Raw genomic sequence first — 15,104 nt, 5'->3', positions numbered from 1 at the left:
AGATTGCATTTTTGCATGTGATGCATTAGCCATTTTTAACATGAACTAGGACACGCATGTTTGCTAACTAGTTTACTGTTTTGGCACGGAGTACAATGTAAGTGTTTTCGCTTTAGCATCTCGCATGCGTGTGAATGTTAACATGACAGTATGCTTGCCATGCGGCTAAATGCTTATGTGTTAAACTGTTTGAATGCTTGTGAGTGAAGGTTGAATTGTTTGAGTTGGAAGAACTCATTGAAATCCGTGTTTTAGCCTACTTGCGAGTAGCAAAATTTAAAGCATTTTCAAAACAAACGGATATGCAATGTTTCTTTCCAAATTAGGCAATCTAGTCTATACTTGTTTGCTGCGCGCATAACGTAGTAATTCTAGGCTAATAAAAGGATTAAGAACACATAACGTTTTCAAAATCGGATATCATGGTTAGTAGAGGCCGGTCTTCGGACCGGGCGAAAGGGGGTGCTCATAGCTGACCTTCCCCGATCGTACCCAAGCTCCCGAGCCGAGACAACTCCGGTGATGACGGACATGTGGCCTTCGGCACCGAGTCAGGGTTTCCTAAATTTTCCCATTTTAAAAATATTTAGGTGGCGAGTCTGTATCTGGCAAAGCAGTCCATGTTTGGCACTACTTTTCAAAAATCTGTTTCTCAAAACGATTTGCCAGATTTGGACTCTTTGGTTCAGATTAAGAACCGCGACAACAAAAATCGTGAGTCCGAACTGTAGCAACGGGGTCCCCCTCCGCGGGCTTGTTACAGCTACACAAAATTACTCATGCATGTAAAGTTTTGTGCTCAATTCTTCATATTCAACATGCTTCATGCTTGAATGTGTATAACCATGGCAATTATGCACATGAATGCACATATATGCTTCAAATTCAACAAATTCAATTCAAATTATATTCTTGATCACAATCAAACTTTGAATTCACATGGTTACAAACTCAAACTCATGAATTAAGGGTTGATCACTCACCTAGGAGCTTCAAACACCCAAATTCTAGTTAAATCCTTGAGTTTAGCTTCCAATTCTCAAGTCTTGAGCCAAAATTGCATAATTCTCCCTCTTTCTCTCTCTAGAGCCGACCCTCTCCCTCTCTAAAGTGTAAAATCTAATTTTGAGCTCAAAACTAAAGGAATGTGGGTGTATTATGCCCCTTTTAAAGTCTCCCTTAATCCTATTCCATTAACACTAATTAATTGAGCACTATTTCATCAATTTAATTTAATTAATCTGATCCGAATCAATTTTCAATTAAATTTCACCGTAGGCTCTGAAAATTACGCCAATCACAACGACGTAGTCAATTTCGGTTTCTGTGGCCGATAAGGCCTTCAATTTAAATTCCAAAGTAGGAAGTCAAACAGATTTTCCTACGGTGAACAGATGGAAATTCAAAACCACATATATTCATATAAATAGCACTCAAAATCATTTTAAACTCATAATCACATTCGTAATTAAGATTAATTAGCATAATACGGAGCAGGGTTATCACAAGTAGAGAGGTGATGGGCATAGTACATATCAGAGTTTAAGTGGGCCCAGTTCAATAGGATATCGAGTTCTATGTCCTGGATGTGCCAGCCACTTTCAATCTACTGTTGAGAAGGCCATGGTTACACTGTCATGACCTAAACCCACCCCTATAGGTTTAGCATCGTAACCGGCCAGTAATCCGTGATTACCAAAGGCCTACTCAACAATAATGACAATAACACAATAAAAGGGGGCTGGCAGAAACCAATTCAACAATAGAAAATAATGTCCAACGAGCTGTGAGGACTTAAATGTACAAACCCACTTTCAAATATTTTTGTATGCACAAACACTTAAGTCCATAAACACTTATATACAAAATGAAACACAAGTTAGGGAATTAAATCCCATAATCAAAACAATACAAACAAAAGTCATAGACCACTCTTGCCATTAGACCGATTTTTAAAGGGTGAAACTAAACCACCCAAAAAGCCTTGACACGTGTTGGCTTGGAACCTCGCGGTGAGGCACAATAGTTGGCTTGACAAAAAAAAAGAGAGTTCGGGTCGGTGCCACTAACTCTGATTCGGTGCCTGATCACCTACATACATATATTAAACAATGAGCTAGAACCTAGTGAATAATCCCAATGTAAAGATTCATAGCTTATATAAGTAAAACAATGTGCAAAATATTTTTCGGATACTTGTACTAATGAATAAAGTTCCATAAACCTTCAGTAAATTTTCCATAGATCAACACATAGCGCAGTACGTTGTCAAAAGCGTACCTAGACCTTTAGCAAAATGCTATACAAAACGTTCATGACAAAACGAAATATTTATGAAACATATACATTCAGAAGTCATAAAGTTCTTCATACCATTCAATGTCACTTTCATTTCGTGATGTGATCCAATAGTACTGGTTAGAAAATTAGCAGAACGTCCACAATGGAACGAAAACATAGGTATAATGATCACAACGTATCGACATATACATAACGATCGTAACGGATCGACTTAGACATAACAATCATCACGGGTCGACATAGACATAATGACCACTAGGGATCGACATAAACATAACGGAAGTTTTCGACAATCACAACACATGTTCATGGTGTCATATTCATTGATCAAATAGGAAGGCTAATCATTCTTATCAAACATAATTTCTCAGAAAACTTGTCATTGATAACAAAACATTTACAACGGTCCATTAACTTATACAGAATATCATTTACGGATCATAGACAAAACAGTGGTTACTGAATGATCAATACATATTTTCTTATTAGTTGTTCAAAGGGAACTCATTCACTCCTTAGCAAATTTCCTTTTCAGGAAACAAATTACGTTGTACACAATTCGGTATGTCAAAGCATAACTTTTAGTTTTAAAGGACTTATTTATAAACTTCATCACATTTCATAATTCTTCGTCTAGCAAAACGAATTTCAAAGTAATTCATACAAAATACCGTTACAAAGAGATTACTCACCTCGAGTAAGTTGGTGTCCTTACACAACGTTCAAACCTACATATCACATATACTAAACACATTGGAACACATTGTTCTAATCACATACTTTATCTTCTCATTCTAATTCTAATTCAATTATAAATGTTGTTTCCTTACATATCAGTACCTTAATGAGTCATAATTCATGCTTAGAAATACTCAGAAGAAGACAGAAGCAAAGATGTAAACACAGAACATGTCAAAATATACTGAAAAGGCTTGGCCGCTCGAGCGGACAATGTGCAAAATGCGAACTCAATTATTTCAATTCTTCAATTTTATGCTCATATGAATTCTTAACATTAATTTACACCCAAAAACTCTCAATTAAACATGATTTGCTATAAATTTATACTATGCATGTCATGTTTATGAACCACTTTATTCAAATCCAACCATACAAACTCATGTAGGTGTCCTGCTTCAATTTACATCACAAAACACTCTCAATCATGCATGATTCTTTCTCAATTAAGCTTATTTTCAAGAAGATATGAATGTAGATGTCTTAAATTCAAGAATTTAAGAAATTCCTACCTTAACTTGTTGAATTATGAAGCTTTAAGCCTATTCTTCAATGTCTTCCTTAAGCTCTCTAAAAAAAAAAAAAAAAACCTCTCTTCATCAAGCTGTATCTCTCTCTCTCTACAAAGCCCACTAATTCTCTCATATTTTGAGCTCAAAAATATAAGCTATTATATATATAGGCTCAATCAATTTATTTAATTAATCAAATTTAAGTTAAATAATTATAACTTAAGTTAATTGAATTTAATCTACTTAATTTGATCTGAATCAATTTTTTTTTTTATAATTAAAATTCACAATAGACTCTAAATATTACACTAATCACAATAAAGTAATTGTAGACGTCCCCGAACGCCCCGGGAGGAACGAGCTCCCGTTCTATTCATTTGGGGTCACTATAGTTCAGGACTCAAATGTCACGGTTCTTAATCTGAACCAAAGAGTCCAAATCCGGCAAATCGTTTTGAGAAAACAGATTTTTAGAAAAGAAGTACCAAACATGGACTGCTTTGCCAAATACAGAGTCGCCACCTAAATGTTTTATTTTGGGGAAATTTAGGAAACCCTGACTCGTTTGCCTAAGGCCACGTGTCCGTCATCACCAAAGTTGCCTCGGCTCGGGAACTTAGGTACGATTGGGGAAGGTCACTTCCTGAGCACCCTCGCTCGTCCGATCAAAGATCGGCCTCTACTAACCATGATATCTAGTTTTGAAAACTTTATGCGTTCTTATTCCGGTTATTAACCTAGATTACTATGTGATGCGCACAGCATACAAGTATAGACTGGATCGCCTGAATTGGAACAAAACATTTCCTGTTTGTTTTTTTGGAAGATGGTTTGCTACTCGCAAGTAGGCGTAAAAAACGGATTTTGCCACCCTCAGGTGGGCTTAAGAAAGAGATGGTTTTGCCACTATCTAGTGGGCTTAAAACTCACAGTTGATGATTTGTTCCAATCCAAATAACCCAACCTTCACCCACAGGCATTCAAGCAGTTATATTACACTAATCAAGTTAAATAATTATAACTTAAGTTAATTGAATTTAATCTACTTAATTTGATCTGAATCAATTTTTTTTTTTATAATTAAAATTCACAATAGACTCTAAATATTACACTAATCACAATAAAGTAATTGTAGACGTCCCCGAACGCCCCGGGAGGAACGAGCTCCCGTTCTATTCATTTGGGGTCACTACAGTTCAGGACTCAAATGTCACGGTTCTTAATCTGAACCAAAGAGTCCAAATCCGGCAAATCGTTTTGAGAAAACAGATTTTTAGAAAAGAAGTGCCAAATACAGAGTCGCCACCTAAATGTTTTATTTTGGGGAAATTTAGGAAACTCTGACTCGTTTGCCTAAGGCCACGTGTCCGTCATCACCAAAGTTGCCTCGGCTCGGGAACTTGGGTACGATTGGGAAAGGTCACTTCGTGAGCACCCCCGCTCGTCCGATCAAAGATCGGCCTCTACTAACCATGATATCTAGTTTTGAAAACTTTATGCGTTCTTATTCCGGTTATTAGCCTAGATTACTATGTGATGCGCGCAGCATACAAGTATAGACTGGATTGCCTGAATTGGAACAAAACATTTCCTGTTTGTTTTTTTGGAAGATGGTTTGTTACTTGCAAGTAGGCTTAAAAAGCGAATTTTGCCACCCTCAGGTGGGCTTAAGAAAGAGATGGTTTTGCCACTATCTAGTGGGCTTAAAACGCACAATTGATGATCTGTTCCAATCCAAATAACCCAACCTTCACCCACTGGCATTCAAGCAGTTATATCACATAAGCAAATAGCCTCATGGTAAGCATGCTATTCATGGCAGTCACTCACACGCATGCAAGGATGCTAAAGCATAAAACTCACCGAGTACTCCAAGCCAAAACAGAAGCTAATTAGAAATCTATGCATGATCCTAAATATGCTGGAATGCCTAATGCAACACATGCAAAAGTGCAACTATAGGAGGCTCGGCTATTCTAAACATGGTATATGAAATGCTACAGCTAACATGTATTCAACTTGGAATTGAAAATACAATGCAGTTAGTATGATACGCCGAGCCCGGTGCATGCAAAACAGATGAATAAATGCAAACATGCTATCATACTGTATGCTAATTGAAACATGCCCTAATCTAACCATCATAAGCGGGTAAATAAAAGGGAGAAAGACGTGGGGTTGGAAGACATACATCACACACATGCACACTTATTACAACATTGCCCTCGCGCAGAGGGTCTGAAAGAATAATATACAGTCCCAAATGAATAAATAATACAGTCCCAATAAATACAAAAATCCTAATTAATTTACAAATTAATCTAGGAAAGCTATAAACTGGCATGCAAGCCAGGGACTGCCTTGACTCCCATGAATGATGTATGTTTGGGTTGCCTTGCGCGGAAATCCACTAGGATGCCCCAATTAGCCTCTGTTTTGCAATGATTTCTTGGAAAGTACGCCAAGCCCCAGAAAACTGCTGATTCTTGATTTGCTGCAACAGAGAGCAGGAAAGGGGCATAGCAATGTATTTTCACAAATGTATGCATGCCTCGATCCTCGTGCCACCAATCACGCATCTCGATGCATGATGGCCGAGGAGTCGAATTGTGCAACTCAATATAGAATGAATGCACATGAAAACAAAACAAAACCTAGACTCCATCGTGAATAATCCGAAGTGTCGGCGACTGGGAATTGAGACACGTTCTGTCACTCGGAGTACGAAACGTACCTCGTTTCCCGTGCCTGGGCTAATTCCTATCCCAAACACAATGCAATATGCATGACATGCATGAATGCAACTAATATACAACCTAGCATGCACAATGCTATGAGATGGCATACACAATGCACGAGGTAACATGGCATACACAATGCGCTAACGTACAACCTAGCATACACAATGCTATGAAATGAAATGACATACACAATGCATAAATGGGATTACACTAACATGAGTGGACCTCAGCCACACTCACATAAGAGGCCATGAGATGAAAATGAGACAACTCGGAATGCGTACACACATGCACGCAAACCGAGGACCGACCCTAAGGCACAAAATGCCACTCTATCGAGACATGGCAAGGCATGGAATATGGCATACAAGCATACAAATTTCAGAGGCAATAAGTGATGCAGAACAGCCCCGAAAGATGGCCAAATGACACCCGATGCATGAAATGAAACCGAAATGCAAAACTAGGCCTATGCATTGGCCTGTAGCTATACAAAACATGCATTATTTGAACATGGAATGTAAAGACAGAGTCAATACAGCCCAAAAATAAGCACATTTTCAGTTGTAAGCAAGGCCAAACAGTAAACACAAATAGGGCAAAACTAGCATGCAAAAATGGCCCTAAATGTGAGATAAAGAAGCAACTCACAGCTGCTGACCCCAAACAGATTAGGGCCCTTCAACAATGTTGAATAGGGGCCCAAAATATGACCTTTTACAGTTTATGAAAAACCACAAAAACCAGCACAGGTATGGCTAAGCTCTCATGCAAGAAATGGGCCAAAAGAGGGGCAAAGAAGCAAGTGGTGGTTTCTGGCCTCAAACACAAAGGGGCCCTTCAACAATGTTGAAGAGGGGCAAAAAATAATGCACTTTACAGTTGATGGCCGGACCCAAAACAGTATGCATGCAAGCCTAAGATACTATGCAAAATGAGGCCAAAACGAGAGATATAACACAAAGTGTATAAAGGATGCCTCAAACCATGAAATACCCTTAATAAAACATGAAGAGGGAGTCAAAATAAGGTCATTTTTAGTTTGGACCAGAGTCCAAAAACAGAAGCAAAAGAGGCTAATAAATCATGCAAAAATATGGCTAAAAGAGAGATATAAAGGCAAGTAGCAAATGGAAGTCACAAACAGTGATGAGCCCTTCAACAATGTTGAAGAAGGGCTCAAAATAAGCCACTTTTCAGTTCATGACAGAGCTCAAAACAGTTAACTCGTAGGCCAAAAATACTACACAAGGAATGGGCATACAAGAGGGATACTGAAGCAAGTGCAACAAGGAGGCCTCAAACAGTGAGAGGCCCTTAAACAAATATGAAAAATGGCTCAAAATAAGCCTAGTTCCAGTTAGGGTCGGAGCCCAAAACAGCAAGCAAGTATGACTTATAAATGAATCAAGAAAAGGCTTGAAAAGGGAAAATGGAAGCTCACCCTTGAAGACTTGTCTTTGGCAGCTCCTTGGCTTGAGTTGCAGCACTCCTAGGCTCTGGAAAACAACTTCAAATGGCTTCAATGGAGGTTGGAGGTATGGTGCTAGGTGATGGTGTAGGAATGGGTGTAGGGACTTAAGGATTTGGAGCTTGGAAATATAGAGAGAGAGAGATACAAGGCAAGAGTCTTGGTGGGGATTTTTGTAACCCTAAACCAGCAGCTGGAGCTGCTGATATATAGGCCAAAGAGGGGGAAAAGGGGGGGAAATGGAAGGAAAATGAGTCAAGTTTCCCTCCAAAAGTGCCAAACCCTCGGACATGGGTGAAGTGTAAAAAAAAATACATGGCTGGAATGCACTCACAGGAGCAAAAATGGCCGGCCAGTTTAAAAGGGGAAAAAAAGTCATCCACCAGGTAAGTGGCCGGCCGGCCAGGTCAAAGGGGAAAAGTGGCCAGTCACCCCCTAGGATGAAGCCCCAGAAGTTAGCTTTCCAATGGCGCAAACCTTGCATTAAAATTTCTCCTGTAGAAAAAGTTATGCCCTTTTCCGTGAAGCCGCGCAGATTCGGTCCAACCGGACTTCAACCAACCACATCTCCCCCCCCCCCCGGACTTGGACCTAGGGGATTCTTGAGTTCAAAATGAAGCCCCGGAAGTAAAATTTCCAATGGTGGTGGCCTCATATCTTAATTCCTCTTGTGCAAAGAGTTACGCCCATTTCGGTGAAGCCGCGCAGATTTTTCTCCTTCCCGGATTCATGCTGAACCACTTTTGACCAAAAAGAAGTTGGCTTTTCAGAAAAATTGCTGGCCTCCCACCCTCCTACAAGCTTTCTAACAGTGAAAATAAGGTCTCCACCAAAAATGAGCCCAAACCGATGCAGAATGAAGGTTCGGAGCCGAAACGCACAGCCCGAGGCCCCGAAAACTGACTGTTAGGCACCGGAAGTGGTGTTCGACCACGAAGTGGGTCTCTCGGACCACAGTGTCCCTCAAAAGGGAGTAAATAAGATGTATGCCAAATACCGAAGCAAACGGAGATGGTTAAGCGGTCCCGAACTGAGGCACACGGCCAACGGCTCCGAAAAATCAAAAACCGGACTCCAAACGGGCAAAATAGCCTACGACCACGAAACGTAGCCTACGGCCACTGAGGGAAGATCTACGAGACCTCTCCCTCCCTTCAAGCAAAAAAAATAGAGAAAATAGGGCCTGGTTCGAAAATCAAGGCAAAACACAAAAGAGTCCGGAAGTCCGGAGGCAAGGCTCGCAGCTAAGACTCTGAAACTTCCGAACGAGCACAATATGCAACATCACCAAGCGCTCAATCGGTGACGTCTGAGTCTTAAGGTCGGTCAAAAATGGGGTGTCTGCAGTTGCCCCTTTTTGACAGAACTCGAAAGTCATAAGTGACGGGAGTGAATGTCAAAGCTGAGAGACGACCCATTTTTGACAAGGCCGAAGACTTAGACAAACACACAAATGTGCCCGCAGGCAGGGGCAAAATGCAACTGACAATGCAAGAAGCCAAAGGTAGCTCAAGGTCATGCAAATGCAACAAGCTGTAATGAAGCACATATTCACAATAGATGCCACAGTTTTAAGTAAGAATGAAAAGCAACAACTATATTTCATGCAGTTAAGAATGCAGAGATTTATTCAATTCTCGTCGCGTCTCACACGAAGAAGATATGATACCTGCGCGATTCGTCTGGTCGCACCAGCCTCAAATGAACCGTACATACAATATCGTGCCTGATGGTGCTGGGGATCTCTCGCTTCTTCTTGGTTGAACCACAGGTACTACTTTTCTCCCTGACTATGGTCGCAGCTTTTCCTATTCTCCAACAAGGTGACAGACTAGGTTGGATCGGTATCCAGAATTGAGGTGCATACAGATGCTATCTCAATCTATGGGGCTGCCATACAAATTTCAAGCCGAGGATATACCCCTGGGCATTTAAACCAGACTTTAGTCTCGGAAATCCCGAACCTTTGCGTTCTAGGCATAAGCCATTCGAACTCTAGTTTCCACCGTCTCAGTTGGTCTCCTAGGAACTCACCGCGAACACAGGCAGGTGGCTATACCAGACCACCGGAAGTCGTTCGGGCACGACAAACACCAAAGGAATTGCACCTTTAGAGGATTTAAGGTCTCCTAGACCAGGGAGTGCACAAGACAGTGCGAAGAAATGCAAGTAAAATGCAAGTACGATGCGTAAAAACAGCGCGAATGATGATGCAGGATTTAACGTCTCCCTAGACTAGAGGATTTAAGGTCTCCTGGACTAGGGAGTGCACAAGACAGTGCGATGCAGAGTGAATGCACAAAACAGTGCGATACAGATAAGGTACGCAAGATAGCGCGAATGGTACAATGCACAAAATAGTGCGATACGCTAAGCAGTGCGATTGATTTGAAATGCACAAGACAGTGCGATGCAGGTGCGCAAAATAACGTGAATGATAAACTGCACAAAACAGTGCGATGTGCAAAATAGCGCGAATGATAAACTGCACAAAACAGTGCGATTGAGGTGCGCAAAATAGCACGAATGATAAACTGCACAAAACAGTGCGATGGAGGTGCGTAAAATAGCGCGAATAATAAACTGCACAAAACAGTGCGATGCGCTATTTTGCACGAATGATAAACTGCACAAAACAGTGCGATGGAGGTGCGCAAAATAGCGCGAATGATAAACTGCACAAAACAGTGTGATGCGCAAAATAGCGCGAATGATAAACTGCACAAAACAGTGCGATGCACAAAATAGCGCGAATGGTACAATGCACAAAATAGTGCAATACGCTAAGCAGCACGATTGATTTGAAATGCACAAGACAGTGCGATGGAGGTGCGCAAAATAACGCGAATGATAAACTGCACAAAACAGTGCGATTAAGATGCGCAAAACAGCGCGAATGATAAACTGCACAAAACAGTGCGATTGAGGTGCGCAAAATAGCGCGAATGTAAACTGCACAAAACAGTGCGATACGCTAAACAGCGCGAGTGATTTGAAATGCACAAGACAGTGCGATAAAATGCATCTTCTATGCAAGTATGGGGGCATTTTCCATGCAAAAGATACAGGCATTTTCTATGCAAGTATGAAAGCACATTCTACGCAATATTGAAAGCAAGCGTATTCTATGCATGAAACAAGCAAAGCATATTCTATGCGGAATCGAAAGCAAGCATATTCTATGCATGAATCATAACGATGCTCGGCACGCATGCAACAACAGTGTATATGAAAGTTCACATTCTATGTAGTAGAGGAGCATCAAATATGTACTCTGGTGCCTCTGATTTACCTCTTAGAGGACTTTGCAACACACTCAGCTCAAAAAGGGCACACCTTGTTCATATTGGCGAGAGATAACATCTGCTGCTGCTGCTTTAATTGCCATTCTGACTTGAAGCATGCTTAAGCTTGGAGTAGAGGCACACTCATTCTTCAGAGCACTGACAAGGCCTGAAGAGGTACATATGGAATGCAATCTCAGAATTTTTTGAAGGTGAAACACACTCAGATGCTCAAAATTTTCCCTATTTTCTTTTGCTTTGCAGTCCGGAACTTATATAGCTTCAGATAGGTCCTTGTTTTATCGTTCACACTTATCGGGGGTGGACCCTGCAGTTTTATGAAAGAACAAATCCTGTTTTGCACAAATGTGGAGAATGGCACAGCACTCTGAGCACAAGATGATTTTTTTGAAATTGAGAAATGAGTTCTCGACCGAGTATTGAGCCTACAACTGAACACAGCGAAAAAAGACTCAATAATGAAAAACAAAAGGTAAACAACCTAAACACATCGAGACACACTTGGACTGACTCAAAGCAAGAATCGAGACAAGACAAAAGACACAACACTCAGACGTGTTACAAAGACGAGAGACCCCTTGGTGCACGAGGAGCCAGTTTCTCCGGGTATTATTTCCCACGCTTTTCTTATTTGTGATTCTCACATCACTCGGCCCTCAGGCTCTGTTTTTCTAAAAAAAATCCCTTTCCTCACTTTTTCTCTCAGCGCACATCTCTCTATTCTTCAATCTCTCATTTTTATCCCTCCCCTGGGTGGTTGATGGATAAACAGAAAGTTGTGGGTTCTTGCCCAACATAATCAGTTCGCGGCTATTTCCTTCGGTGACATCTGTCGATGCGCCGGATAAGGGAATGGAGTATCTTGATCCATTCCAATCTTGTGCTTCGCACTTGGCTTGATATCTCGCTGCTTGGAGGATGAGAGAGCTTTCAGCCCTTCCGCTGTCGCCTTTAGTTGTGCCTTTTCGGGCAGGTAGAGTGCCCTTCTTGGCAAGTATGGCGCCTTTTCTGGCATGTATGTTGACAATGGGGAAAAGACAGAACACCTGACTCAACTATACCCCTAGTTCATCATTTTGACCATTTTTGTTTTTAGCTTTCTACTAAAACAATTTTAACCAAAATGAGAGTTAGATTAACACGCTTGTTCAATTTTCTGATTCAAAAATCATGCAAGTTAGGTCATGAGCACTGAAAATTTTCCTTTTTTGGGTCCAAGAAAAGGTCCAGCTTTGGGAAATGGAATAGTTTTCGAGAGAAGATCAGTCAACCTCAGTAAAAATTCTCAAAAACTATTTTTGCAAACGACCACTGCTCAACAAGCACGGAACCTACTCTTGAGATGCACAACCTCGGATCCATAGCAATGGAAAATTGCCCCTTGTCTAAAGGACACTGCATGGAAACGGAAAGTTGCCCCTTGTTTGACATGACACTGCGGCGTTTTGAATGGCAACGAAAAGTTGCCCCTTGTTTGGATAGTACCGCAGCGCATTGTAGTCAGTCCTCAGAGCGACGAACACAACCAGACTCTCGAATACAGAGAAAGCAAAGATGATCAAAACCATTACATGGGCACAATCGATTTGGAGTGTTTTACGGCTGGACTTCATAATGAAGTTGCCTACGTATCCCAAAGATGGGAATCAAGCCTTACATAATTCGGGGTTAAGGTACACTCGGGTATTTAACCTCTCCTTTTGCGCTCTAACTTTTGCCAAGGCCGCCATTTGCGGGTTTTCGACCTTGCGAGCTTTGTTCTTCTTTCTTTCTCTTTTCAATTTTTCTCTTTTTTTTTTTTTTTTTGATATTCTTTTCTTTTCTTTTTCTTTTTTTTTTGCATTTTTTCTTTCTTTATTTTTTTTTTCTTTTCTTTTCTTTTCTTTTTTTTCTTTTTTGTTCTTTTTCTTCTTTTTCTTGCTCTAACTTTTGCCTGGGTCGCCCTTCCGGGTTTACGGCCCAGCGAGCCTCTCAAGGGTAAAAGTGTAGCTTGGTCCATGCCAAATGGTTATAGGGTTTCGAAGCCATCCGTATCCAGGAGAGTGGCTGTTGATTTGCAAGAGGACTCATCTTCAGCTCTTCGAGCATGTCTGATATCTTTGCCCCTAGTTCGAGGGGTACTCCTGTTCTAGCTTTGCAAGCTTCTTCTGATCTTCTGACCTTTTTTATCTGACTTTCCTGGCCTTTTGTTCGAGGGCTGCTTCAAATCCGGCCACACAGGCCTCACATCGTAGTTGACCGTTGAACCTTCTGAATTCAAGTTCAAGGTTTGGAAGCAAAGGGGTTAAGTCTCAAGGCTGAGAGCGATCCTAGGCTGCACAATCTCAAGAGCGATTCCACACAGGTCTTCGCAGGACCGCACAAAACATTTTGTTTTTGAAAGTTTTTAAGAAAATGACAAATCACTCGCGCTAAAGATAGTGTGAAACCAGTCTGGATCAAGCCAGGGTCCTTCTCAGTACTCATGCTAACAAGCATGATTTCATTCATTAAGGGCTTAGCACGCCTCTCTTTCTCTCAAATGATCAAAGTTTTCCAAATCCCAAGGAATTCCTTCCTCTTCGTTTTCACCGCAGTGCTCAAAAAAGTTTTGAAAAACTTAGGTTGATACAATGATTTCAAGGCACAGAAAAGACAGAGTTCTTTAGTCAAATACTGCCGTCTCATTCAGAACTTTCGGCATAACTGGCACAAGGCAGAAACAAATGCGAGAGCGTGAAGATCACCGCTGTTTTATTCAAAAAAACTGTTGGCACAACTGGCTCCCTGGCAGAAACAGACTCAAAACAAAACGAAAAGACAAACATAAAACAAAATGGTGACGCCCGAGGTAACACCCCCCGGAATCACCCGACTCCTATACAACAGGACTGACTCGATACAACAAGACAGACCCAAAACAAAAGAGACTGACTCAAAACAAAAAGACAGACTCAAAACAAAATAACAAAACTAACCCAATACCCAAGTCAGAAAGCACAAAAACTGGTATTTACACATTGCTCAGAACAGTGCGTGCCATTCCCACGTCTGGAGTTAATCGAGCGCCGCCCGCAGGTGGTTCATCCCCCGATCACATGGTCATATTATCCCCCAAGTTCACTGATCCAGTGCCGATAGACTTTGCAGAGCTTGGCGCGGCAATGACCCCGTTGTCAATCAGATCTTGCAGTTCGTGGTGAAGACGAGAGCAATTGTCAGTACCATGACCGGTTTGTTGATGGAAGGCACAGTATTAGGCAGCATCATGCGTAGCCGGAAGAGGATTCGGGAGAGGCCGAGGCTCAAGGGGTTTTAGATGGCCTTGTCTTATAAGGATTTGGAAAGCTTTGGACAAAGGCATGTGGAGGGCATGGAAGACCCTTTGACCTCGGGGTTGGTACTTCAAAGTTTATGGATTTTTGCTGGACGTAACAGCAAAGTGCTTGGCAGGTGCTGGCCTAGTTTGTTGCTCTCTTCTAAGTGTAGGATTATAGCTGAAAGGAACGTTTCTGATACAACGACCCTTCTCCTGGCTTGCCCCTTGATTCAAACTGCCCCCAACTTGAGTGGCAAAAATATCATCCACAGTTTTTGCAACCATTGCAAGCACTTGCTGTTTGTTTAGTCATTCGGCTTTCAAAGCCTCAACAGCCAACAGAAGATGTTCATGGGGACCAATGCCTGTCCCTACCTTGTTCTTACCGTCTGCCTCCACTTTGCCAAGGGATTGGCATTCCTCAAATACAGCCCGTTCCAAGACTGGGGAACCTTTTGACATGAACTCCCTGGTATGTGATGTTGTTGATGACGGAGCCGATGTCCCGGAGGCCAAATCTGTCACAGTTCTCTAAAGATCTTCGATCATTCTCTTCAGCTCAGAAGTAGTGGGTTCACGGGTTTGAGATGATTGGGGTCTAGGTGCATCCATCATGCATAAGTCCATGCTTTCTGGAATGAACACCTCAGGTTTGGGTAGATGGGCTGGGGTGATGTATATGCTGGGGTTGAAGGTGGATGGTAGTGTATGGATGAGGTTGAGATAGGCAGGAGATGT

Source organism: Camellia sinensis, chromosome 4 (genome assembly GCF_055761805.1).
Source record: "Camellia sinensis isolate YWXY chromosome 4, ASM5576180v1, whole genome shotgun sequence".
Lineage (NCBI taxonomy): Eukaryota > Viridiplantae > Streptophyta > Magnoliopsida > Ericales > Theaceae > Camellia > Camellia sinensis.
Note: the sequence above shows the minus strand (reverse complement) of the source record.